This window comes from Dama dama, chromosome 13 (assembly GCF_033118175.1).
Source record: "Dama dama isolate Ldn47 chromosome 13, ASM3311817v1, whole genome shotgun sequence".
Taxonomy (NCBI): domain Eukaryota; kingdom Metazoa; phylum Chordata; class Mammalia; order Artiodactyla; family Cervidae; genus Dama; species Dama dama.
Genome location: NC_083693.1, coordinates 66,168,282 through 66,192,405, shown reverse-complemented (window position 1 = coordinate 66,192,405; position 24,124 = coordinate 66,168,282). Strand labels below are relative to the sequence as shown.

At 45.7% G+C, this 24,124-nt stretch overlaps 1 pseudogene; it reads left to right on the top strand.

Annotated features, from left to right (window-relative positions):
* The first annotated feature begins 10,743 nt into the window (after nucleotides 1-10,743).
* Nucleotides 10,744-16,226, top strand: LOC133068054 (alpha-1-antitrypsin-like; annotated as a pseudogene).
* The last annotated feature ends 7,898 nt before the right edge of the window (nucleotides 16,227-24,124 follow it).

The window sequence follows — 24,124 nt, the reverse complement described above, 5'->3', positions numbered from 1 at the left end:
ATGCCCATCAGCAGATGAATGGATAAGGAAGCTGTGGTACATATACACCATGGAATATTACTCAGCCATTAAAAAGAATTCATTTGAACCAGTCCTAATGAGATGGACGAAGCTGGAACCCCTTATACAGAGTGAAGTAAGCCAGAAAGATAAAGAACATTACAGCATACTGACACATGTATATGGAATTTAGAAAGGTGATAACGATAACCCTATATGCAGAACAGAAAAAGAGACACAGAAATACAGAACAGACTTTTGAACTTTGTGGGAGAATGTGAGGGTGGGATATTTCAAAAGAACAGCATGTATACTATCTATGGTGAAACAGATCACCAGCCCAGGTGGGATGCACGAGACAAGTGCTCCGGCCTGGTGCACTGGGAAGACCCAGAGGAATCGGGTGGAGAGGGAGGTGGGAGGGGGGAATCGGGATTGGGAATACATGTAAATCCATGGCTGATTCATATCAATGTATGACAAAACCCACTGGAAAAAAAAAAAATAATAATAATAAAAAAAAAAAAAAAAAAAGAACTATAAGACCTTCTAGAAGTAACACCAAAAAAAGATGTCCTTTTCATTATAGGGGAATGGAATGCAAAAGTAGGAAGTCAAGAGATCCCTGGAGTAACATGCAAGTTTGGTCTTGGAGTACAAAATGAAGCAGGGCAAAGACTAACAGAGTTTTGCCAAGAGAACACACTGTTCATAGCAAATGCAGGACTCAGGCAGCACTAAATTCAGTTCAGTTCAGTTCAGTCGCTCAGTCATGTCTTTGTGACCCCATGAACCACAGCATGACAGGCCTCCCTGTCCATCACCAACTCCCAGAGTCCACCTAATCCCATGTCCATCAAGTCAGTGATGCCATCTAACCATCATCTCATCCTCTGTCGGCCCCTTCTCTTCCTGCCCTCAATCTTTCCCAGCATCAGGGTCTTTTCAAATGAGTCAGTTCTTCGCATCAGGTGGCCAAAGTATTGGAGTTTCAGCTTCGACATCAATCCTTCCAATGAATACCCAGGACTGATCTCCTTAAGGATGGACTGGTTGGATCTCCTTGTTGTCCAAGGGACTCTCAAGAGTCTTCGGCAACACCACAGTTCAAATGCATCAACTCTTTGGCTCTCAGCTTTCTTTACAGTCCAACTCTCACATCCATACATGACCACTGGAAAAACCATAACCTTGATTAGATGGACCTTTGTTGGCAAAGTAATGTCTCTGCTTTTTAATATGCTATCTAGGTTGGTCATAACTTTCCTTCTAAGGAGTAAACGTCTTTTAATTTCATGGCTGCAATCACCATCTGCAGTGATTTTGGAGCCCAGAAAAATAAAGTCAGCCACTGTTTCCACTGTTTCCCCATCTATTTCCCATGAAGTGATGGGACCAGACGCCATGATCTTAGTTTTCTGAATGTTGTGCTAAATTCTTCCTCAAACCATGAGGAGTGCTGGGGCCCACAGCACTCACCTAGGATGCCTCTGCAAGGAAAAGAGCCCCAGGATCTGCTGGAATTCTTCCCACCCAAGGTTAAAGAGCTCATAGCCTTGAGCAAGCAACATGGCATGCTCCCCAACACTGACGTTCTGGGGGAGTATATGGTCAGATACAAGGGCCACTTGGAGTTCCTGAGAGTCCAGGGAATTTACCTAAGATACAATCATTTCACAAAAAAATGGCCCGTCATTACATAAGTCTGGACTCTGGTTGACAGAGACCCGGTTCAAACTAGCTTAAAACCCCAGACCGGATTTCATTGGTGCATATGGGAACCAACAGGTCCACTCCCTGTGGGCAGGGAAAGGGGCACCCCCACAGGGCCAAAGGTCAGGGCAATGTTGTCAGAAGGGAGACAAGAGTGTGCCACAAGCCAAGCAGGACAGCCGTACGCCTCAGTGTTGCCTATTCTTTAGAGTTTTTAGATGTAATCACTGCCTAGTCTGCCCCTCAGAATTGGTCCTTGAAGGACGCAGCTGGGAATCGTTATCCGCAAGGTACAGATGGGGAAACGCGGATCCAGTAGGTTGGAAGACCTGCCCAGCACAGACCTGAAGGCAGGTTCCCCCTTCTTCAGTTGGGGCAGCCCTGATGCCGTCTACTCCCCAGTGCATCTCAGACCTTAGGAAGAATTCCAACCTGCCGGTCCACGCGGGGTCCAGCTCACTGCCCCAGCACCAGCTGAAACACAGCTGCTGGGGGTTCTAGGCTGCTCTGGACCCCCAGGCAGGGACACAGCTCTGTCCTGAGGCAGATGGGCAAGACACAGCACGGGCTCAGACAGGGCCAACGTGGAAGGGACACTGACACCTCCCCGTCAGTGGCAGGGGAAGGAAAACATACCCATTAGATTTTCATCATGAATGCATGAATGTTTAAGGTTAAGTGCCGGCTCTGCCCTCACTGGTGGGGTCATCTGAGCCTCATTCATAAAATGAAGATGAAGTAAGGATGCGTCTGGCTTCTCACACATGTGTGCTAGTCTAGAAATGGAGAATACTGATTATATGTTGATTTCCATTCGAGGAGATCTCCTGATCCTCTCCACAAGCCCAGGGGATGGGCATGAGCTATATAAGAAAAAGCAAATCTTTTCTGGATATCTGTGCTCCCTGGGATAGGAGGAGACCCAGACCTCACATTCAAAACATGCTGGTCTATGGCTCTGGATAACGGGTGATGAATGAGGTTGTGACATTATGATTAATATGAAGAAATATGTGTATTTCATCTTCATGCCAGTTCTGGCACAGAGATCCTAAAACTCCTGGATTTTCCTAACTGATGAGCTCCAGAAAGGTTTTTTGTTGTTGTTGTTAATTTGGAAAACCCCCTAGGTCACCTAAGGATGGGGGTTGGTGGCCATGGGAAACCAACCCCTAACTGATGAGCTCCAGAAAGGTTTTTTGTTGTTGTTGTTAATTTGGAAAACCCCCTAGGTCACCTAAGGATGGGGGTTGGTGGCCATGGGAAACCAACCCCTAACTGATGAGCTCCAGAAAGGTTTTTTGTTGTTGTTGTTAATTTGGAAAACCCCCTAGGTCACCTAAGGATGGGGGTTGGTGGCCATGGGAAACCAACCCCTAATCTCGGGGAGGGGGAGAGGGATTGGGGATCCAGTTCAAACAACAAAAGTCAAACTGGGGCTCTGTAACAACCTAGAGGGTTGGGAACGGGCAGGAGGTGGGAGGGAGATTTAAGAGGGAGGGAACATGTGTACACCTATGGTTCAGTTCAGTTCAGTCGTTCAGTCGTGTCCGACTCTTTGCGACCCCATGGACTGCAGCATTCCAGGCTTCTCTGTCTATCACCAACTCCTGGAGTTTGCTCAAGGTCGTGTCCTTCAAGTCAGTGATGCCATCCAACCATCTCATCCTTTGCCATCCACTTCTCCTCCTGCCTTCAATCTTTCCCAGCATCAGGGTCTTTTCCAATGAGTCAGTTCTTCGCATCAGGTGGCCACCTGATGGAGTGGCCATCAGGAGTTTTAGCTTCAGCATCAGTCTTTCCAATGGATATTCAGGACTTATTTCCTTTAGGATGGACTGGTTTGATATCCTTGAAGTCCAAGTTACTCTCAGGAGTCTCCTCCAACACCACAGTTCAAAAGCATCAGTTCTTCTGCACTCAGCTTTCTGTATAGTCCAACTCTCACATCCATACATGACTACTAGAAAAACCATAGCTTTGACTAGAGGAAACTTTGTTGGCAATATCTCTGCTTTTTAATATGTTGTCTAGGTTGGTCATAGCTTTTCTTCCAAGAAGCCAGCACCAATGGGTAATTCATGTTAATGTATGACAGAAATCAAACCAATATCATAAAGCAATCATCAATCAACTAAAAAGAAATTAATGTGTTTTTAAGTCAGTGAGGTAAACAATCATGCCGATGTAACAAAGCCTCCAAAAAAGCCAGAAGACCAGGGTTCAGAGAGCATTCGGATTGAACATGTGGAGACTGGGGGAACTGACGAACTTAGAGGGGGCGTGGAGCCCTGCTCGATTTCTTGGTTTCCCCATACCTTGCTCTACATAACTCTTCCATTTGGCTTCTCCTGAGTTAATCTTTCTAAGTCAACCAATAACCAGAGAAGAAGGCTTCTCTGAGTTCTGTAAGCTACTCTATCACATCAGCTGAACCCAAAGAAGGAGGCCATAGGAACCTCCAAGCTACAACATGTGGGTCAGAAGCACAGGTGACATCCCAGACTTGCGACTGGTGTCTGACGCAGGGCTGGGGCAGTCGCACAGGACTGAGCCCCTCGCCTGTGGGAGCTGACTCTGTCTCCAGGTACACAGCGTCAGAGCTGAATTATAGGGTAACCAGCCGAGGTTGGAGCATTGCTTACTGTGGGGCAAACCCCACACACATGGGAACTGAGCACAGAATCTTTAGAGGCCCAGCTGCATGGTGGGTGTGCACTTCAGATCCCTTCCAGAGCCATCAGGGACGGTTCACAAACATCCACCAATAGTGAGGACAACCCAAGAGCTCCTTTCAAGGCCGGGGCCTTTCTGCCGCTGTCCTTGGTTAGATCTTCACACTCAGCGAGACAGGCAGAGCACTCGGCTTTCCTCCCAGGCAGGCTCTGCCCCGACAGTTTCACAATGAAGTCTGAGCCCAGTCTGGGAGAACTAAAGGAATTCCCCTCGGTGGAGAAATCAGAAAAAGGAACTCTCACCAAGGCAGCTCCCGCCCCACAAGGACACAGCCAGCAGCCAAGGGTGGGAAGAGACTCACTCTGACATAATGCGAGAGATATTCTAAGACAGCAGCCTGTGTGATTTGGGGGGAGTTCCTCAACCTCTCTGTTCCTCACATTCCTCACCTATAAAGGGTGAAAAAGAATACCTACTTTGCAGAGTTTCCATGTGGAAAAGACAACTCTTTTGCAGGGGGGTGGGGGTGGGGGGGTGGGCTGGGCAGCCCAGAAGTTGTTCTGCAGGCTGAGTATCAGACCAGGGGGAGATCTGGCCTCAGTTTCACAATGCTGGGAGGAGGGTGAGCTATCTAGCCCAGGGGTGGGTTTCTGGAAGTCCACTGTCCCACAGAAATAAGCTCCATGTTCCAATATCAGCTTTATCAGAAACAAAGGTGCCATATGTCCCCCATAGGACTTATTTTTATCCTTTCATTCAATTGGTTTGACACTTGGGCAGAAAAGATGGAAGCTATTTTTAAAAGCTTGAAAGATGCCAATAGGAGGCACTCAGATGGTAGCAGCAGTCTTGTGACTGCTGCTATAGGTTTCCTGCTTGCTGTAGCAATGGTTACGTAAGGAACAAGCAAGGGAGGCAGAGCTGGAGAAACTGAAGCAGGACCTTGGGGCCTCTTGCAGCTTGGTCCCTGTTTCATCCTGATGGGCAGAGCCTCTGCATCCATCTCATAGGAGACATGTAGAGACATCACCTGGGCAGTGTTAAGTCCTTGAGGTTCTGAGCTTCTTTGCTACTGCAGCAGAACCCAGCCCAGATTTCAAGAAATTGCCTTCAAAGGAGTTCTTCACCTAAGAAGCAAGCCTGAAGTGATGGCTGAGACTGAAAAGGAAGGTTGAGGAGCAACCCTCAGGAGGGAACCACATTAGAAGGTGCCAGAGAGGGGTGCTAAGTACATGCCGGGGAAAGTCAGCCCAGGTGCAGTGGTGAGCACATTCCAGGAAATTTGGAGGGTGCAGGACCAGGTCACGTGGGACAGGTACCAGCAGATCAGTCCTACAGGGTCAGCCTGACCCAGGTGAAGCTGGTGGATGATTCCCAGGACGTTTGCTCTCAGCAGGCAAAGCTGACTTTTCATGGCTAGGTGCTCTCTTGCTATTTGGTATCACTTTGGTTATCTAAGGACATCATATAGAGAGAAATCAGAGCCATCAAAATTTTTTAACATCATGGTGTGACTTTGACAGCGCAGTAAGCAGAGCGAATAAGAAATACACATTAGGTTTTCAAAAAGTGATTTTTTTTCCTTTAGTCCTCAGATGTCAATAGCTTTGAAAGATGGTTTGATATTTTTAATATTGTCAATGCAATTTCCTTTAGTTCTGAAGTGACTTTCAGTAATATTAGGATGAAAATACTAATGGCAGTATAAACAAAGTAGAAAAAATTCAGGAATCCCAAAACAGTCTTCTAATGAACGTGAAACCCAGAGCAAGCCATTTGACCTCTGTGTGCCTCATCTTCCATTCCTGCAAAACGGGGATAACTCACTGGTTTCGCCTTTGGATGATTATGCAATGTGTTTTTGTTTCTTTGAGTGCTGGTTCTTGTGAATATTAAACGTTAATCAAGACTACAGATTCCAAAAGTAATACTTTGAGGGCCAGCTGCCCCTTTCCCTTGATTTTGTCTCACAGGTCTTCTACCCACATGTCCTGGACCCAGGGAGATCACCTCCCCTCTGCTAGACTCCATTTTATCACCAGCAAAATGTGAGCATTAAGGTCGGTTGAGGCCCTGATACTCTACAAGATTCCAACTTCATCAAGATGGTCCAGTGTCATTCTTTCATGTGATTCCTCTGAGCCCTGGTACCTACTATCTTGGCCTGTTATCTCCCTTCTGTGCCTGGAAAAATGGGCTTTGGAACCCAAAGAACACAGAACCCAGCTCCCAGTGTGAGGCTTCCTAGGGCTGGGAACTTGGCAGTGACAAACCCGGGGAATTCAGGCAGCTGACACTTATTGAAGGTCAATCATGCATCAGGCTCAGTTCTAGGATTTGGACAGACTTTATTCACTCCTCCCAACAGCTCTGGGAGATGGGTCTCAAGGAGGGATGATCCCTTGCTCTTGCACGATCACAAGGCTCCCATCACCCCATCCTCCAGGTGGCCTTGTACTTGCTGGTTACACTGGACTAGACCACTTCAGGGAAGAACAGCAAGGCCCTCAGACGGTATCAGGCACTCGCTGGCTGAGCTATGGATGCTCCCCCAGACTTACTTCCTCCAAGATGGGAAGGGAACAGTTACCGGGCCCATAGCACTGAGTGTCCCAGCTCCCTGAGACTGCCCTATTAGTAGGCAAGGGTGTGCGCCAGCATGGGACAGTCTATGGGGCGAGTCCAGCTCAGCAAGCCTCCAGGAGGAAGAGATGATTTCCATTTCCTGCGTGAGTAGCTCTCCATCAGCCCGTCCTGAGCTGACACAGTGAGTGAGGCTGGGCCACCTTGACAGAGGAGGAAACCGAGGCACAGACAGGTTTGACTTCGATTTGCCAGGGTCAGCATTTGAAGGCAGGCAGTTGAGGCTTTGCAGTTCTGCCCAGCATGGTCAGTGGGGAGGATGGATTGACATGGTTTTCTAGAGTCTTTTCCTGTGTAGGTTATTACAGAATACTGAGCTGAGTTCTCTGTGCTATACTGTAGGTTTTTGTGGATTATCTATTTTATATATGTGTGCTGTGTTAAGTCGATTTGGTTGTATCTGACTCTTGGTGACCCCATGGACTGTAGCCCACCGGGCTCCTCTGTCCACGGGATTCTCCAGGCAAGGGTACTGGAGTGGGTTGGCCTTTCTTTCTCCAAAGGAACTTCCTGACCAGAGCTGAACCCACGCCACCTGGGTCTGTCTCCTGCACTGGTCTGCAGATTCTTCACCACTGAGCCACCAGGGAACTCGGTTTTATATATAGTAGTGTGTATATGTTGGGCCTTCCAGGCAGCTCACTGGTAAAGATTCTGCCTGCCAAGCAGGAGACATGGGTTCAATCCCTGGGTCAGGAAGATCCCCTGGAGAAGGAAATGGCAATCCACTCCAGTATTCTTGCCTGGGAAATCCCATGGATAGAAGAGCCTGGCAGGCTCCTGTCTGTGAGGTCTCAAAAGAGTCAACCTAGAGACTAAACAACAACAACAGTAAGTGTATATATGTTAATTCCAAATATCATCGTACACTTTAAACTTCTGTAATATTGTAAGTCAATTACATCTCAATAAAGTCGAGGCAGAGGAAGTAAATGTCATAAAATAGCTAAAGGCTAAAAAGGTAGCCACAAACAACTTGATGAAAATATAGCCGAATATTTACCTGAAAAATAAAAAAAAAGGTCCCAGCACACAGGAGGCCCCTGTAATACCCAGGCTGGTGGGCAGAGCTGTTTCAGGGTTACATTTCTCCTTCTCCCTCCCTGCCCAGGCTTGGACAGAAGCCCGTAGCCTCAGTGGTCTTCACCTGCGTGTCCCTCCTGCAGAAGGCAGGCACGAGGCCCCTTGGAGGGGCCCCCACCCCCATGCCACATTCTCTAAAATGTTTCTCTGTCTCAGAAAATTTTCCTTTTTTATTTTTCTTTTTGTTTGTTTGTTTTCATTTGTGTTCTGAGACAGATAACATTATTTTCTTTTTCTTTGTGCTTTATTTTTTATTTTTTGAAAAGATTCTTCTTTCTTACCTTGTTCTTTTAAACTCCAGCCAGAGCCAGAGTTCTGGACCTTGCCTTGTAGATTTCACGCTCCCCTTTAACCCAACTATCTCATTGGAGAAAGAAGATCCCCTTTCATCCCCTTTCCCCCTTGTTAGCCTGTCCCCCAGATTTTCAGAGGACAGCCCAAGGTCTCCCCCTCTGCTCCCTGGCCCCCACCTCCTGCTCCAAGGACCCTGGCCTTGATCTCGCTCTTGAAACACCTCTTCTGAAAGGCTGAGGTGTATTCATTAACTCCTCAGATAACCCTGCTAGCTTTTCTGTCACCTCCTCCCCTTTCTTATCTGGGTTCAAGGGCCTGTCTTCTATCTGCTTGCCCCTTGTTGATCCTAAAAGCTTTAGTTTGCAAAACCCACCAGCCCCTACCCCCAGGAAGCTCAGGAAAGACCTCTCTGGGGGCTGTGAGTGTTTAGTTTGAGCAGCCTTGACACTCGGGCTGTTGTCAGTAAGTCTTAAAGGTCATGGTCCTCAGGCTCCTGGAAGCCCAAGGACCACAGAGGCATCTGAGCTCCAAAGGTGACAGATAAAGAGACTGTTATATGGTCTCTCAAACTTGTTGCAACAGAACCTGGGATCCCTTGACAAGTCCCCACCTAAGAAGAATGAACACCCCAGACTAACTGAGTCCATTAAACACTTTGGCCCCAGTGAGCAAATTCAGTTGGGAATCGCTTGACCCAAGCCCATTCTGAAATGAGAAAAGTCTCTTCAACCAGGATGAAGGAGGCCTCCCAAGTGGGTCTCGTGCTCCAAGCCCTCCCTCCCTACACAGGGGAGCCCCCCAGAGGCGCTCTAACTCCAGGGGACCCTGGGCAATGCCTGGACGATTTTTGATTGTCACACCTGGGGGCTGGGGAGGGGTTCCTGGGATCTAGTTTTATCCGGGATGCTGTTAAACACCCAACGATGCATAGGGCAGTGCTTCACGGCATAGAATTTTTCAGCCCATAACTGGTTCTGAGCTGGAGACCCCGAACTCCCTGTGGGCCCAGCCCTTAGAAGCAGCCAAGCTCCCCCTTCAGGAGGCAGTTATCAGATGAACTGCCCCTTATACACAGAGCACCAGATGAGAAATACAGAGATCTGTCTGTCTCAGCTCTGCTTGACCAACTGCGTAATCCCGAGCATGTTAACGACCTTCTCTGAGCCTCACTTTTCACATCCTGTAAAATGAAGATAAGAAAACATGAGACAAAATTAATGTCTATGAGTGCCACATGGCAGAGGGTTCTCATGTGATCTATTTCAACAGCCTTCTCCTGGCCTAGAACGTTATAGAATCCGAGGACCATCAGCTCAATGCTCTAGGACCTTATAAAGTGAGGGCGTAGGAGTTGCAAGAAAAATGGGAGATGGAGGAAGAGTACGGACTTAGGGAGACTCTGGGCTGGAATCAGGGAAGACGGATTCCTCACAGCTCTTCCATGTTCTGGCTGTGTGTCATTTGGCAAGATCCCTCCCACTCTGAGAAGCAGCCTCTCTGTTCTTTAAAAATCAGGGTTCATTGAAAGTCCTCCTAGGGCTGTTCCAGATCCAGTCATCCTTGAGCCTGATTTGGCCTGCTTCCTGGGTAATCATCCACTTCCTGTTCCTTAGTTTCCTCTTTGAAAACTAAGGGCTGTAGCACTTACACTTCGGGGTCATTGTGGATGTTAACAGAGTTATCAAGAGTGTGGACCCAGACGACCTGGAGGTGTGATTCTGATCCTGCTACTCTTCTGGAACCTTGGACAAGTGACTTAACCTCTAGAAGCCCAGTCTCCTCATCTGTAAGCCCAGGGGTGTCTCATGACCTAGGTCATAGGACCGTTACCAGAGCATAGTGAGATAAGACAGTAAAGGGCTTAGAATGGAACTCGGTGTGTGGTAAGGGCTTCCATGGTTGCTCAGACTGTAAAGAATCTGCCTGCCATTTAGGAGACCAGGGTTCTATCTCTGGGTGAGAAAGATCCCCTGGAGGAGGGAATGGCTACCCACTCCAGGGTTCTTGCCTGGAGAATTCCATGGACAGAGGAACCCAGCGAGCTGCAGTCCCTAGGGCCACAGATTAGGACACGACTGAGTGCCTAACACACAAATGCCATGAAGTCTCTGCTGTGGTTCTAAGTCTTTCAGTGATGCTGACGTAGGAGCGTGCTTGGCACACAGACGTTCAATGAACTGTGGTTGCTTTGACTTGACATCAGTCAGTGGCCAAGGGACTCATTGTATGGTCTGACCCGGGCAAGGTCCCTTGTCTGTCTTGAAGGACAAAGGCATTCTCTATCACGTGGGCCTCTTCCTGCTGGCAGGTCTGTGTGGTAGAGTCCCTGGCACCATGTGTCAATCTAGCCCTGATATTTACAACGTCTCACACTTCTCCAGATCCACCTTCAGCCTGTACCATGAACTGGCCTGTCAGTCCAATGACAGCATCATCTTCTCCCCAGTGAGCATCAGATAGCCTTGCGATGCTCTCCCGGTGAAACAAAGATGATACTCACACCCATATCCTGAATGGCATAGGCTTCAAGTTTAAGAAGGTACCTAAAGCTGATATTCACAAAGGCTTGGGTGGTGGGGAGGGTCTCCTTGAAACCCTTAATCAGCTGGACAACCAGCTCCAGCTGATCACCAGCAGTATATTATTCAGCAAAAAGAATATGAAGCAAAAGCCTGCATTTTTGAACAATGTCAAGAAGCTGTACCACTCATAAATCCTCTCCATGAACTTCAGGAACTGCAAAGAGGCCAAGACACAGATCAACCAATAAATAGAGATAGGAACTCAAGGAAAAATTGTGGATTTGGTCAAAGAGCTTGACGAAGACGCAGCTCTTGTTCTGGTGAGATACATAATTTTTGAAGGTAAGGTTGTATAATACAACTAGCCTGAGCTGGTTATTTAGATTTCCTTGAGAATGCAGGATGGAATGTAACTACAGATATGTTATTCAATTTTCTACACACAACCATTAAAAGACTTTTAATAGGAAATGGTGGGTTAAACAATGAAATCATCAAGATCTCAGCAGGACTTTTCAGAGCCTTAAATGTCCTAATATGCACTGTAAATCTCTACCAGGGAGGGAGACAAAACACACAATATCCCCAAATAGAGAGCCATAAAAACAAACTTTGCCAGAGAGTATGAAGGGAATGAAGCACAAGCTGGAATCAAGATTGCCAGGAGAAAAGTCAATAACTTCAGATACGCAGATGACACCACCCTTATGGTAGAAAGCGAAGAAGAACTAAAGAACCTCTTGATGAAAGTGAAAGAGGAAAAGAGTGGAAAAGTTGACTTAAAACTCAACATTCAGAAAACTAAGATCATGGCATCAGGTCCCATCACTTCAAGGCAAATAGATGGGGAAACAATGGAAACAGTGACAGACTATTTTCTCGGGCTCCAAAATCACTGCATATAGTGACTGCAGCCATGAAATTAAAAGTTAAACTTAAAATTAAAAATTAAATTGTTCCTTGGAAGAAAGGCTATGACCAACTTAGACAACAAAAAGCAGAGACATTACTTTGCCAACAAAGGTCCGTCTAGTCAAAGCTATGGTTTTTCCAGTAGTCATGTATGGATGTGAGAGTTGGACTATAAAGAAAGCTGAGTGCCGAAGAACTGATGCTTTTGAACTGTGGTGTTTGAGAAGACTTTTGAGAGTCTCTTGGACTGCAAGGAGATCCAACCAGTCCATCCTAAAGGAGATCAGTCCTGGGTATTCATTGGAAGGACTGATGTTGAAGCTGAAACTCCAATACTTTGGCCACCTGATGTGAAGAACTGACTCACTGGAAAAGACCCTGATGCTGGGAAAGATTGAAGGCCGGAGGAGAAGGTGATGACAGAGGATGAGATGGTTGGATGGCATCACCAGCTCAATGGACATGAGTTTGAGTAAACTCTGGGAGCTGGTGATGGACATGGAAGTTTGGCATGCTGCAGTCCATGGGGTTGCAAAGAGTCAGACATGACTGAGGGACTGAACTGAACTGAACTGATGAAGGGAATAGGATTTTACAGAAGACACTCTGACAGCTCTCGAGTCACCTTTGGAGACTGGAAAACCAGGGCTCACACCCTGAACTATGAGCTGTTTGACTCTGGGCAAGTCTTTTTTATCTCTTTGAGGTTCTAGTTTTCTATAGATAGCATGGACATAACAATACCCTTCTTGCCAGATTTTTAAAAATTTATTAGAGTATAACTGCTTTACAAAGTTGTGTTAGTTTCTGCCATACAACCGCATGAATCAGCTATAAGTATATGTGTGTGTGTGTATACATGTCTGTATATACGTGTGTGTGTATATCCCCTCCCTATGGGGCCACCCTCTCCCCCACCCCACCCATCTAGGTCATCACGGGGTACTGAGTTGAGTTCCCTGTGCTAATCAGCAGTGTCCCACCAGCTGCTTTACACATGGTCGTGTATATATGTCAATCCTGACCTCCCAGTTCATCCCACCCTCCCCTTCCCCGTTGGGCCCACATGTCCATTCTCTGCATCTGCGTCTCTTTTCCTGCCCTGCAGATAGTCAGTGTAGTGTTAGTCTCTCAGTTGTGTCTGACTCTTCGTGACCCCATGGACTATAGCCCGTCAGATTTCTTTGTCCATGGGATTCTCCAGGTTCCTTTGTCTATGGGATTCTCCAGGCAAGAATACTGTAGTGGATTGCCATTCTCTTCTCCAGAGGTGCCCTGCAAATAAGTTCATCTGTAACGTTTTTCTAGATTCCATACATAGGTGTTAATATACAATATTTGTTTTTCTCCTTCTGCTTGTCTGATTTCTAGAAGGAAAAAAACAAGTCACAAAGAACATAACACTCACATAGTGGGTACTTAACTAAACCCAAATCCCAGCCTGCCTTTCTCACTTTGAGTGATGGGGACGTCAGGGCCTGGGTGCTCTGGGAGACATCCTCAGGCAGTTTAAACAGTGCATGGAGACAGCCCAGGGTAGGAAGGTGAGCATTAAGGCCAGGGCCTGCCTCCTTCACACCACCGGCTCCTGGCTCTAAAGGGAGAATAGCACTGCGGCCAGAGTGACCACGTCCCAAGTTCCAGCTCTGCTCTGGGACTTCATGTGGCTTTCGTCCCTCCCCAGCTTCAGTCTCCTCCTCCCAACCAATGGGAAAATTGGGCCCTGGGGTCCTGGAGGACCCCTCCCACTCCATCTCAGCAGGATAGGGAGCAGAGGGGACACTGCCCAGACATCTGCATGTCACGTGTTAGTCCAGGGAAAGGCCATTAGTGTGGGAACAAAACTAACTTCCCTGAGCAATAAATAGCTCCAGTTACCAAGGGGCAAGCCAGGGAGATGCCCAGAGTGATCAAGGGAGCTTCCAACCACTCCCAATAATTTTCGTTAATTAGCCTCAGACCATGCATTAAACAAACGTCAAATCCAAATAAAAAATGCTCCTGCCCACCTAGACTGATAGCAGGTAGTCTCTGCGATATAGAAACTCTGGATACTCCTCTAGCCTCAAATTGTCTTCACAAAACCTTCAGGAGCCTGACAATTTTATTTTTTTTAACAATTAAAAACACCATATTATTAGAAGAAATGATTAAAAATATATAATCATCTCAAAAACTACAGGAAAAAGCATTTGATAATACTCAACACCCTGTCATGATAAAAATCACTCAACGAACTAGGATTAGAAGGAACCTTTCCTAACCTGATAAAGACCGTCCATGAAAAATCTTTAGCTAACATCATATGTAAACATGAAAGACTGAATGAATACGTTTCCTCTAAGATCAGAAACAAGACCAGAGTTGTTGGTCTTGTGGAAACAAGACCGCTTCATTTTTGCCCCAATTTACAGATGGTAAAGCTGAAGCTCAGAGACCCGGGTCTCACCAGGCAGCCTCAGGGCTCCATGTTCTAGCACTCTTTCCCGAACCTTCTCCCACCCCTAGCTGATGGGCACCTTCATCTCTCTCTCCAAGCAAAATGAAGGATAAATTTGAGGCTCAGTGCTTCCTGATAGGAAACTTTCATGTGAAGGAGAAGATCCGGTCAAAGGCAAGTTCCACCTGTGCTGAAACCGTGTGTTTCTCCTGCTGGGTGTTGCTGCAGCATGACCAGAGCTGAGTCATCACCTTCCTGCTTCTGCCCGGCCCAGGGCAAGAGGCAGCTGCTGGAGGACGGGCTCTCTGAGAAGCATCTCACCAGAATCCACAAACACCTTCAGATTTGGTGATTCCCAGGCCAGCGCTGACCCAGGAGCTGCCCCATCAGGCCTGGACCAAGGAGGGTAAGGTGGGCCCAGGTCCTGGGCTTAATCTTAATGCTCCCTGAGAGAGCATCCTTTCAGGAAGCCCCAACCGGGCTTTGTAAGAGGAACAGTGCCCCTGGGTGAGGAATGAAAGTCCTGTCCTTGAGCACTTCCTCCCCGACCTGGACACTGCCTCTTCCTGGTGACCAGTGCCCACTGCAGCAAAAATAAGGCCAACACATGTCATGGGCAAACCTAGAGGAAGAGGTGGCCTTCTTGGTAAAGGTGTCCTATAACTGAGTGTGTTATAGGATAGAAAGTCCATGGCAGGACAGGGGGAATAACCTGCTCGGAGAGGCTGGAAAAACAAACGCCCAGAGCAGGAAACTCCAGGACCTATTTGAGGCTGTTTCTGGTTCCTCTGTCATTAGATGAGTGTGGTTTGGTCAGATCCCGCAGTGCATCCCAAATTAGTCCATGTCTCTGTATTTGTAAATATGCCCATGCCCAGATGAGCTATTTTGTCATGCATAATATAAAACAAAGGTGAAAATGTAGAGAAGTATAAGGCTAAAAAGTGAATACAAGTTTTAATACCTCTTCCCCACCCCACCCACGCTCAGGTTCCCTACACCGGAGGCTGGGAGCAGAGAACAGGAGGAGCTGAGTCTGGAAGGGATTAAATGGAACCCAAGGCCAGTCAGCCCATGCATCAGACCCTGCTCAGGGCCAACCTTGCCATGCCAATTTGCCGACACTGAAACCCCAAGGACTGTTGCTCATCAGGCGTCCCCATCCATGGGATTCTCCAGGCAAGGATACCGGAGTAGGTTGCCATTTCCTCCTCCAGGGAATCTTCCCGACCCATGGATTGAACCCGAGTCTCCTGCATTGCAGGCAGATTCTTTACCATCTGAGCCCCCAGGGAAGCTCCTGGGGCCAACCTTGTCCCCATGGAAAATGACAGCTGAGCTCCCAGCCCCACACAGTCACTCATTCACTAAATAGATGTCACTCAGGACCTGCCACCATGTGCCACAGTCCCCTGGGACCCCAGCCCCAGAGGAGGTTCAGTCTGGGGGTGAGCAAACCCCACAGAGAAGCAGAGTGCACAGTCCTTCCAGAGGACACCCTGGATCCTCCTGGAGGCCTTCTCAGAGGAGGTGGCACTTGAGAGGCTCTGCAGGACAAGAGGATCCCTGTGATTCTAATATTCTCTGATCCTGGATGTAGAGGAACTAAAAGTAGAATAAAGCAAAGCTGACCTCATTTCCTCACCTGGGCTGGGGGAGGGGGGTACCAAGGGAGAGGGATTTGGTCAGAAAGGGAAACATTTCAATGGTTTTCTAACCATTTTGACAAGTTGATCATTTCACATTTGCCCAAACTGTCCATTTCTGGAACCTACAATCTGAAAACTGTCCTGGGCAAACTGGGCGTCACCAAGGTCTTCAGCAATGGGGCTGACCTCTCAAGGATCACCAAGGATCAGCCTCTGAAGGTGTCCAAGGTGAGCGTGTCCCCGACGTCCGTAGGTCAGAACGCGCGTGGGGCGGCAGCTCCAGGCCGAGGCTGAGGACGGGGCAGGGGGACGCAGGCGCGCTGCAGACTGAGGCCCTGAGAAGTGCCGTCACTCCACCAGGATGGCAGTGTGGTCAGCTGACGGAGGGGAGGAGGCCTCACGTGCTCGGTGCGAGGTTGTGTCACGTTCTCTCTGTCTCATCCTTGGCCGGGGACTTCCTTTTTTTGGTCCCCTATAACCACCTACTTACAGAGAGAAACTTAGGCTCGGGGATTGCCAAGACCCTTTGGCCCCTGCATCTGAGACTCTGGGACCTATTGCCGAATCACCGAGTCTGAGTTAGAGTGATTTCAACCAAAGATGCCATTTATTCAGGGGATTTATAATATGAAATTAAAAGCCACTTGCTCCTTGGAAGAAAAGCTATGACCAACCTAGACAGCATATTAAAAAGCAGAGACATCACTTTGCCAACAAAGGTCCGTCTAGTCAAAGTTATGGTTTTTCCAGTAGTCATGTATGCCTGTGAGAGTTGGACTATAAAGAAAGCTGAGCACCAAAGAATTGATGTTGTTGAACTGTGGTGTTGGAGAAGACTCTTGAGAGTCCCTTGGACTACAAGATCCAACCAGTCCATCCTAAGAGAAATCAGTTCTGAATACTTATTGGAAGGACTGATGCTGAAGCTGAAACTCCAATACTTTGGCCACCTGATGCAAAGAGCTGACTCATTGGAAAAGACCCTGATGGTGAGAAAGATTGAAGGCAGGAGGAGAAGGGGACAATAGAGGATGAGATGGTTGGATGGCATCACCGACTCAATGGACATGAGTTTGAGTAGACTCCGGGAGTTAGTGATGGACAGGGAAGCCTGGCGTGCTGCAGTCCGTGGGGTCTCAAAAAGTCAGACACGACTGAGCGAATGAATTGACTCAGATAGGTGCCCAAGTAAACGACAACTGGGCTTCCCAGGCGGCACTAATGGTAAAGAACCCGCGTGCCAATGCAGGAGATGTAAGAGACGTGGGCTCGATCCCTGGGTCGGGAAGATCCCCTGGAGAAGGGCATGGCAACCCACTGCAGTATCCTTACCTAGAGAATCCCATGGACAGAGGAGCCTGGAGGGCTACAGTCCATGGGGTCACAAAGAGTCAGACAGGACTGAAGTGACTTAGCACATAAGGAAACAACTGCCGTTCAATGACTGTGAACAGTGCCTGGGCGGGGATGAGGGGTGAAGGTCCCCATCAAAGTCCTGGTCCTCACGGAGCTTAGAACCAGGTTCTACAAATAAGATGGGAGCCACGGAGGTAGAGTGCAGGAAAATCTTCTCTCTCCCAAGGAGGTGGGCTGCTTCCCAGGGATGCTGAGGAGGCTGGTGAGGAAGAGGAGGGGTGCCCTTGTGGGTCAGACAGAGGCCTTGCGAGCATGCCTTGTGTGTCCCCTGCAAGGATGGGTAGGCAGGGGTGGGGAAGGGCAGAAGTCGTGAGAGAGGCATGAGTGTGGTGTTCAAGGACAGAGAAGGGACTAGTCCCCTGGAGAGAGAAGGGTTCAGAAGAGGAGTGTGGGATGGAGTTGGGTAAGTAGGTGTGACCTGCTGATGGAGTCTTACAATCACCAGATGAAGATCTTGATTTTGATATCCTTATCCACACACACACACGTGAATACCTCTCAGACTTGCACACACATTTATTAAGCACCTACACTGAGAGAAAGTCCTCATAGGAAGTACCATAGTGGCCCTGGCTCATATTATCCCATAGCGCTGAGTTTTCTGTTTAGGAAACTGAGGTTTCAAGAATAGTCTCCTCCTGGAAGTGACATAGTTAGTTAGCAGGGAAAACTGGATTCAAACCCAGATCCTTGAGATGGAAAGTTGTGTTCATTTCACTACACCATGGTGATTCAGTGGTGAGTCTTGTGGTTCTTTATTTAAAATGTTACCGAAAGAGCGCCTCCTTGAGTCCCAGGACAGCTCTCACCAAACCGAGCCTTGCTCCCAGGTCTGGGTGAGGGGTGGGGCAGCCTATCTCTGTCTCAGAGAAGCCTCTGTCCTCCCTCTCTCCTCCAGGTTGTTCATAAGGCCTTGATGACCATCAATGAAAATGGGACAGAGCACCTCTCAGGAGAGAGTACCTGGTATGAGCAAGAAAAAGAAATAAAAGACTCCCAAACTGGAAAAGAAGAAGTAAAACTATCCTTGACAACACAATTTTTTATGTTGAAAATTCTAAAGATTACACACACACAGAGAAAGCTGTTAAAACTAATAAATGCATTCAGCAAAGTTGCAGGAGTCAAAATCAACAGGCAAAAGCCAGTTGCATTTCATACACTAAATTTCCAAAGGAAATTTCAAGAACAATTCCATGCATAATAGCATCAAAAAGAATAAAATACCTAGGAATAAATTTCCATCAAGGAGGCAAAAGATTTGTACACTGAAAACTACAGCATTGCTGAAAAAAATTAAAGAAGAACAAATACATTGAAAGACATTTCAAGTGCATGGATTGGAAAACTTAATATTGTTACAATGTCAATACTACCCATACCAATTTGTTCAATCCCTAACTAAATCCCACAGACATCTTAGTAGAAATAGAAAAAATCCATCCTAAAGTTCACATAGAATCTCAAGGAACTCAAATATCCAAAACAATCTTGGAAGAGAAGAACAAAGTTGTGGGTTTCATATTTCCTAATGCCATAGCTACAGAAATCAAAATAGTGTGATGTTGGCTTAAAAACAAACAACAGACCAGTGAAATAGAATAGAGAGGCCAGAAATAAACCCTCACATATATGGTCAAATGATATGAGACAAAGATTCTAAGACTATTCATTGGAAGAAGGACAGTCTTTTCAACAAATGGTGTTGGGAAAACCAGATATCCACATGTAAAACAATAAGTTGGACTCTTACATTATATCATATACAAAAAATAAATATAAATTGGATCAAAAACCTAGATGAAACTTGGAAGAAAGCATAGAAGAATGTTTCAAGCATTGATTTAGCAATGATTTCTTGAATATGACACCAAAAACACAGGCAACAAAAGTTAAAATATATTAATTGTACTTTATCAAAATTAAAAACATCTATGTATCAAAGGACATAATTAACAAAATGAGAAGGCAACCTACAGAATGGGAGAAAATACATGCAAATCACGTATCTAACAAGGGGTTAATATTCAGAAACATAAAAAACTCTTACAACTCAGTAATAACAAAAAACAACCCAATAAAAATACAACCCAATTAAAAATGGGTCAAGAACCTAAGTAGACATTTTTCCAGGAATATAAATGGCCAAGAAGTACACAAAAAGATGCTCAGCATCATTAATCATTAGAGAATTACAAATCAAAACTACAGTGAGACATCACCTCACACCATCAGGATGACTAGTTTTTAAGAAAGAAGAAGAAAAGAAAAAGTGTTGGCCAGGATGTGGAGAAATTGGAACCTATATGCGTTGTTGGTAAGAAAGCAAAATGGCCCAGCCCCTAAGGAAACACTACGGCCATTCCTCAAAAGAACTAAAATTGAATAACGATATAACCCAAGAGCTTCCCTGGTGGATCAAATGGTAAAAAAATTTGCCTGAAATTCAAGAGACCTGAGTTCGATCCCTGGGTTGGAAAGATCCTCCAGAGAAGGGAAGGGCTACGCTCTCCAGGACTCTTGCCTGGAGAATGCCATGGACAGAGGAGCCTGGTGGGCTACAGTCCACGGGGCTACAAAGCCGGACACAGCTGAGGGGCAAAGCACATCAAGCACGTCATGAGCCAAAAATTTCACTCCTGGATATTTATGCAAAAGAGCTGAAAGCAGTCTAAAGGAGATATTTGCATATTCATGTTCACAGCAGCATTACTCACAGTAGACAAAAGACGGAAGCAATCCAAATGTCCATCCACAGCTGAATAAACAAACAAAATGTGGTCTATGAATGCAATGGAATATCATTCAGCCTTTAAAAGGAGGACGATCCATGATACAACATGAATGAGCTAAGACATTATGCTAAGTGAAATAAACCAATAATAAAAGAGAAAATACTGTGTGATTCCACTTACGTGAGGTACCCGGAGTAACTGAATTTATAGAGAGGGAAAGCATAACAGCACTGCCAGGGGCTCTGGGAGAAGGGATGGGAGTTGATGTTTAATGAGTATAAAGCTGCCGTTTTGAAAAATGTAAAGAGTTCTGGAGACTGGTTGCATAACAATGTGAACATTCTTAATTCTATTAAACTGAACACATGAAAAGCTGGGATTAACATATACACACTATTACATATAAAACAGATAATCAACAAGGATTATAGCACAGTTTCCTGTATAGCATAGGAAAGTCTGCTCAATACTCTGTAATAACCCATATGGGAAATAGAATCTCCGAAAAAAATAGATATATGTGTATGTATAACTGAGTCACTTTACACTTGAAACTAACAGAACATTGTAAATCAACTATACTCCAACATAAATTTTTAAAAATTTTTTCATGGTAAAATAAATAAAATAAATGTTAATCTATAGTAAGTGGGCATATAAGTATTAGTGTTAGCTCAGTCATGTCCAACTCTTAGCAACCCCATGGACTGTAGCTCGCCCGGCTCCTCAGTCTATGAAATTCTCCAGGCAAGAATACTGGAGTGGGTAGGCATTCCCTTCTCCAGGGGTTCTTCCCAACCCAGGGATCGAACCCAGGTCTCCAGCATTGCAAGCAGGTTCTTTTACTATGGGCATAAACACCACTAATAAAAAGTAATAACTTTTCTTTTGAATTGCATGAAAAAAACTGGTAAGACAGTAAATTTTATATAGATTTTCCACAATTAAAAACAAAATAGCACAGATTATTTTAAAATGTAATAATAATAATAATTGTATGATCAATATTTTCTAAAGAAGCCAGTGAAATTTCTGACATTTTGAGTTACAACTCATAATCCTATGACTTTAATGGCAATTTCACATCAATTAGTTTAAAAATGGACCTTCCCTGATGGCTCAGATGGTAAAGAATCTGCCTGCAATGTGGGAGACCCAGGTCCGATCCCTGGGTCAGGAAGATCCCCTGGAGAAGGGAACGACCACCCACTCCCGTATTCTTGCCTGAAGGGTTCCATAGGCAGAAGAGCCTGGTGGGTCACAATTCATTCACAAAGCGCTGGACATGACTGAGTGACTAACACACAGTCTAAAGACATGTGTCACAAAATGCCATAAACAAAGTCAAAGGACAAACTGAGAAATTATATGCCCGATATGACAAAGAGAATCATTTTAAAGAACTCTTTTAAATCTATAAGGAAACAGTAAGTAATCCAGTAGAATAACGGGCCATGGATTTAAGCAGGCAGACTACAAAAAAATGAATACAAGTGGCCAGTGAAAATAAGAAAGAATTCTCAACCCATTCATTATTTTAAAAATACAAGTCAGAGTGTCACTTCTGATCAATCAGATTGGCATAAATATATGAGTTTATTTGCAGAATTTCTCACTGCTGATTTACATGTGAGGAAATAGATATTCAAACACTAGATTCAGGGAATATAAATTTGTGCAACCTCTTGGAAGATAATTTTGTAACATCTACTAAAGTTAAAAAAAAAAAAACAAAAACAAATTTTGACTCAGAAAGTCCACTACTAGGAATTGATCCCATAGAAATATATACAAACAGCAAATGTTTAAAAAAATTGTCTTCTTTTCAACTATAGCATTGTTAGAAGAGCAAAAATTCGTCAATGCTCATAGTAATAGGGAATTAATTATGTAAAATTAGATATCCCTTAAATAGAGTATCATGCAGATTTTTAAAAGTGTAAGGCCAGTTCTGCATAGGCTGATTGGGGAAAAGCTCATTATATATAAATGTATACATATTTGCTTTTATATATATATATATAAGCAAAATACAGAACAGTGTACATATCACAATTTCTGAATGTAATTTCTGAAAGAATGTAAGCACACATTCATTTCTCTCACTGAGAGCATCTGCTAGGTGCCAGGACTGGCTGTGCAGATATGAACAAGATGACAAAATCCCCATCCACAGAAGTTCAGCGGGGGATGCAGGAAATAATCTACATAAATCAATACCATGTGTAGAACAGGAGAAGGCAATGAGTTCGTCAACAAAAAAGTAATGTAGAGACAGGCGATGGGAAGAGCTAGGGTGTGAAACACTCGAACGGAGTGGTCAGGGAAGTCTTCACTGAGAATGTGGAATCTGAAACCCAAGGCAGGTGTGAGAAGAAGCTGTGTGGGCATCTAAGAGAAGAGCGGTCAGGCAGAGAGAATAGGAGGTGCAAAGGCCCTGGGGCAGGAACCGGCCTGGCTTGTTCAAGGGAAGCAAGAAGGAGGCAGGGGCCTATTGCAGTAACGACAAGAAGAGGGAGAGAGAGGCAGAAGAGTCCAGGGGTGTGACTGCAGCATCTGGTTTGCTGAGGGCCGGGAGTTGGGGGAAGTTGTACATCATATGTGTGTATGGACCGGCTTCTGTTCCGAGTGACCAGAAGCCCGAAAACAGTATCCGGCAGAGGCTCAATATGATTTCTATTTTGACACAATCACATAAAGACTTGGTCTTTATGGACAGCACCACATGCTGCTGTCCAGAGACCCAGCCCACCAGCCTCCTCCCTGGACGTTAACTGGAGGGCAGCTGAGGTGCAGCTATCAAAGATGATAAACAGGATCATCAGCTGGGGAGGAGGTGGCCAGGCCCCGATTATGCAAGCTCACATCACCTTGGGCCTGTTAATATTAACTCACCCTCCAGCCAGGGGAGCACCAAAAATCCCCGAAGTCACTGCCCTGATAAACGTTGTTTTGCTCAAGTTGTTGGCTAAATCTTCAATGATACTCACTTGGACTTAGATTATGATCTTGCTGAGTCCCTCACAAATGTGTAGCTTTCATCTCCTGAGACTATATGTTGGGAAACATTTCTCCCATGGCACAGGGCAATGCCAGGTGGAGGGCTGAATATCCGCAGAAACCCAGCAGCTGCGACGTGAACGGTCAACCGACAGCCTTCAGGGCAATTGCAACCTTGAACCGTTTCAATAACTGAGCCATCCGACTCCTTCTTAGAAGAAAGGATTTCTTCCTAGTAGGCACTCCCTGTCTTTGGAGTCTGGATACTTTCTTGATTCCTAGTCATTGCTCAATAAACCAAGCTTATGAGGAAGTAGATTCAGTCAATCAATCAGTCTTTCACTCAATCATCTTGTACTAAGTGCCAACCGCATGCCAGTCCTGGGCTACACATTTTGCTAGGGGCGAGTTCCATGTTAGTTTGGAGAAAATTCTGAATTACAAACTTATTTGTAACAAAAAAAAAAAAAAAAGGCTTTGTAGAGACTCTACTTCCCTGCTGTTTCTTTCAGGGGGTTTCTTTGGGGTCAATAAGGACAGCGGTACAGGTTGTGCACTGTACAAGGGTGCTGGCAGAGATAGTGTGGGGCCTGAAATCCACCCCAGCTACACTCCCCAAGTGGTAAACCCTGCCATGTGGTGTCATCCACCTGGTTGAAAGACGTTCTCTTTAATTTGCCCAAAGATACTATTATTCCAGAGAGCATGTGATAAAATGAGCATATTAAAATGTTAATGGGAGAACCTAGATGGTTAAGTGTCTACTGTAAAAATTTTTCCACTTTGCTCCATGCTTTAAAACTGTCACAGGGAGGGAGGTTTGAGAGGGAGGGGACATGTGTATACCCACGGCTGATTCATGTTGATGTATGGAGGAAACCAACACAACATTGTAAAGCAATTATCCTTCAATTAAAAATAAACAAAACTGCCATAATAACATGGGGGCAGGGGTTAGAATACCATTCCTCATGAGTTACGTAAAAGAAGAGATGCTATTATGGGTTGAATTGTGTCCCTTCTAAAATTTATACACTGATC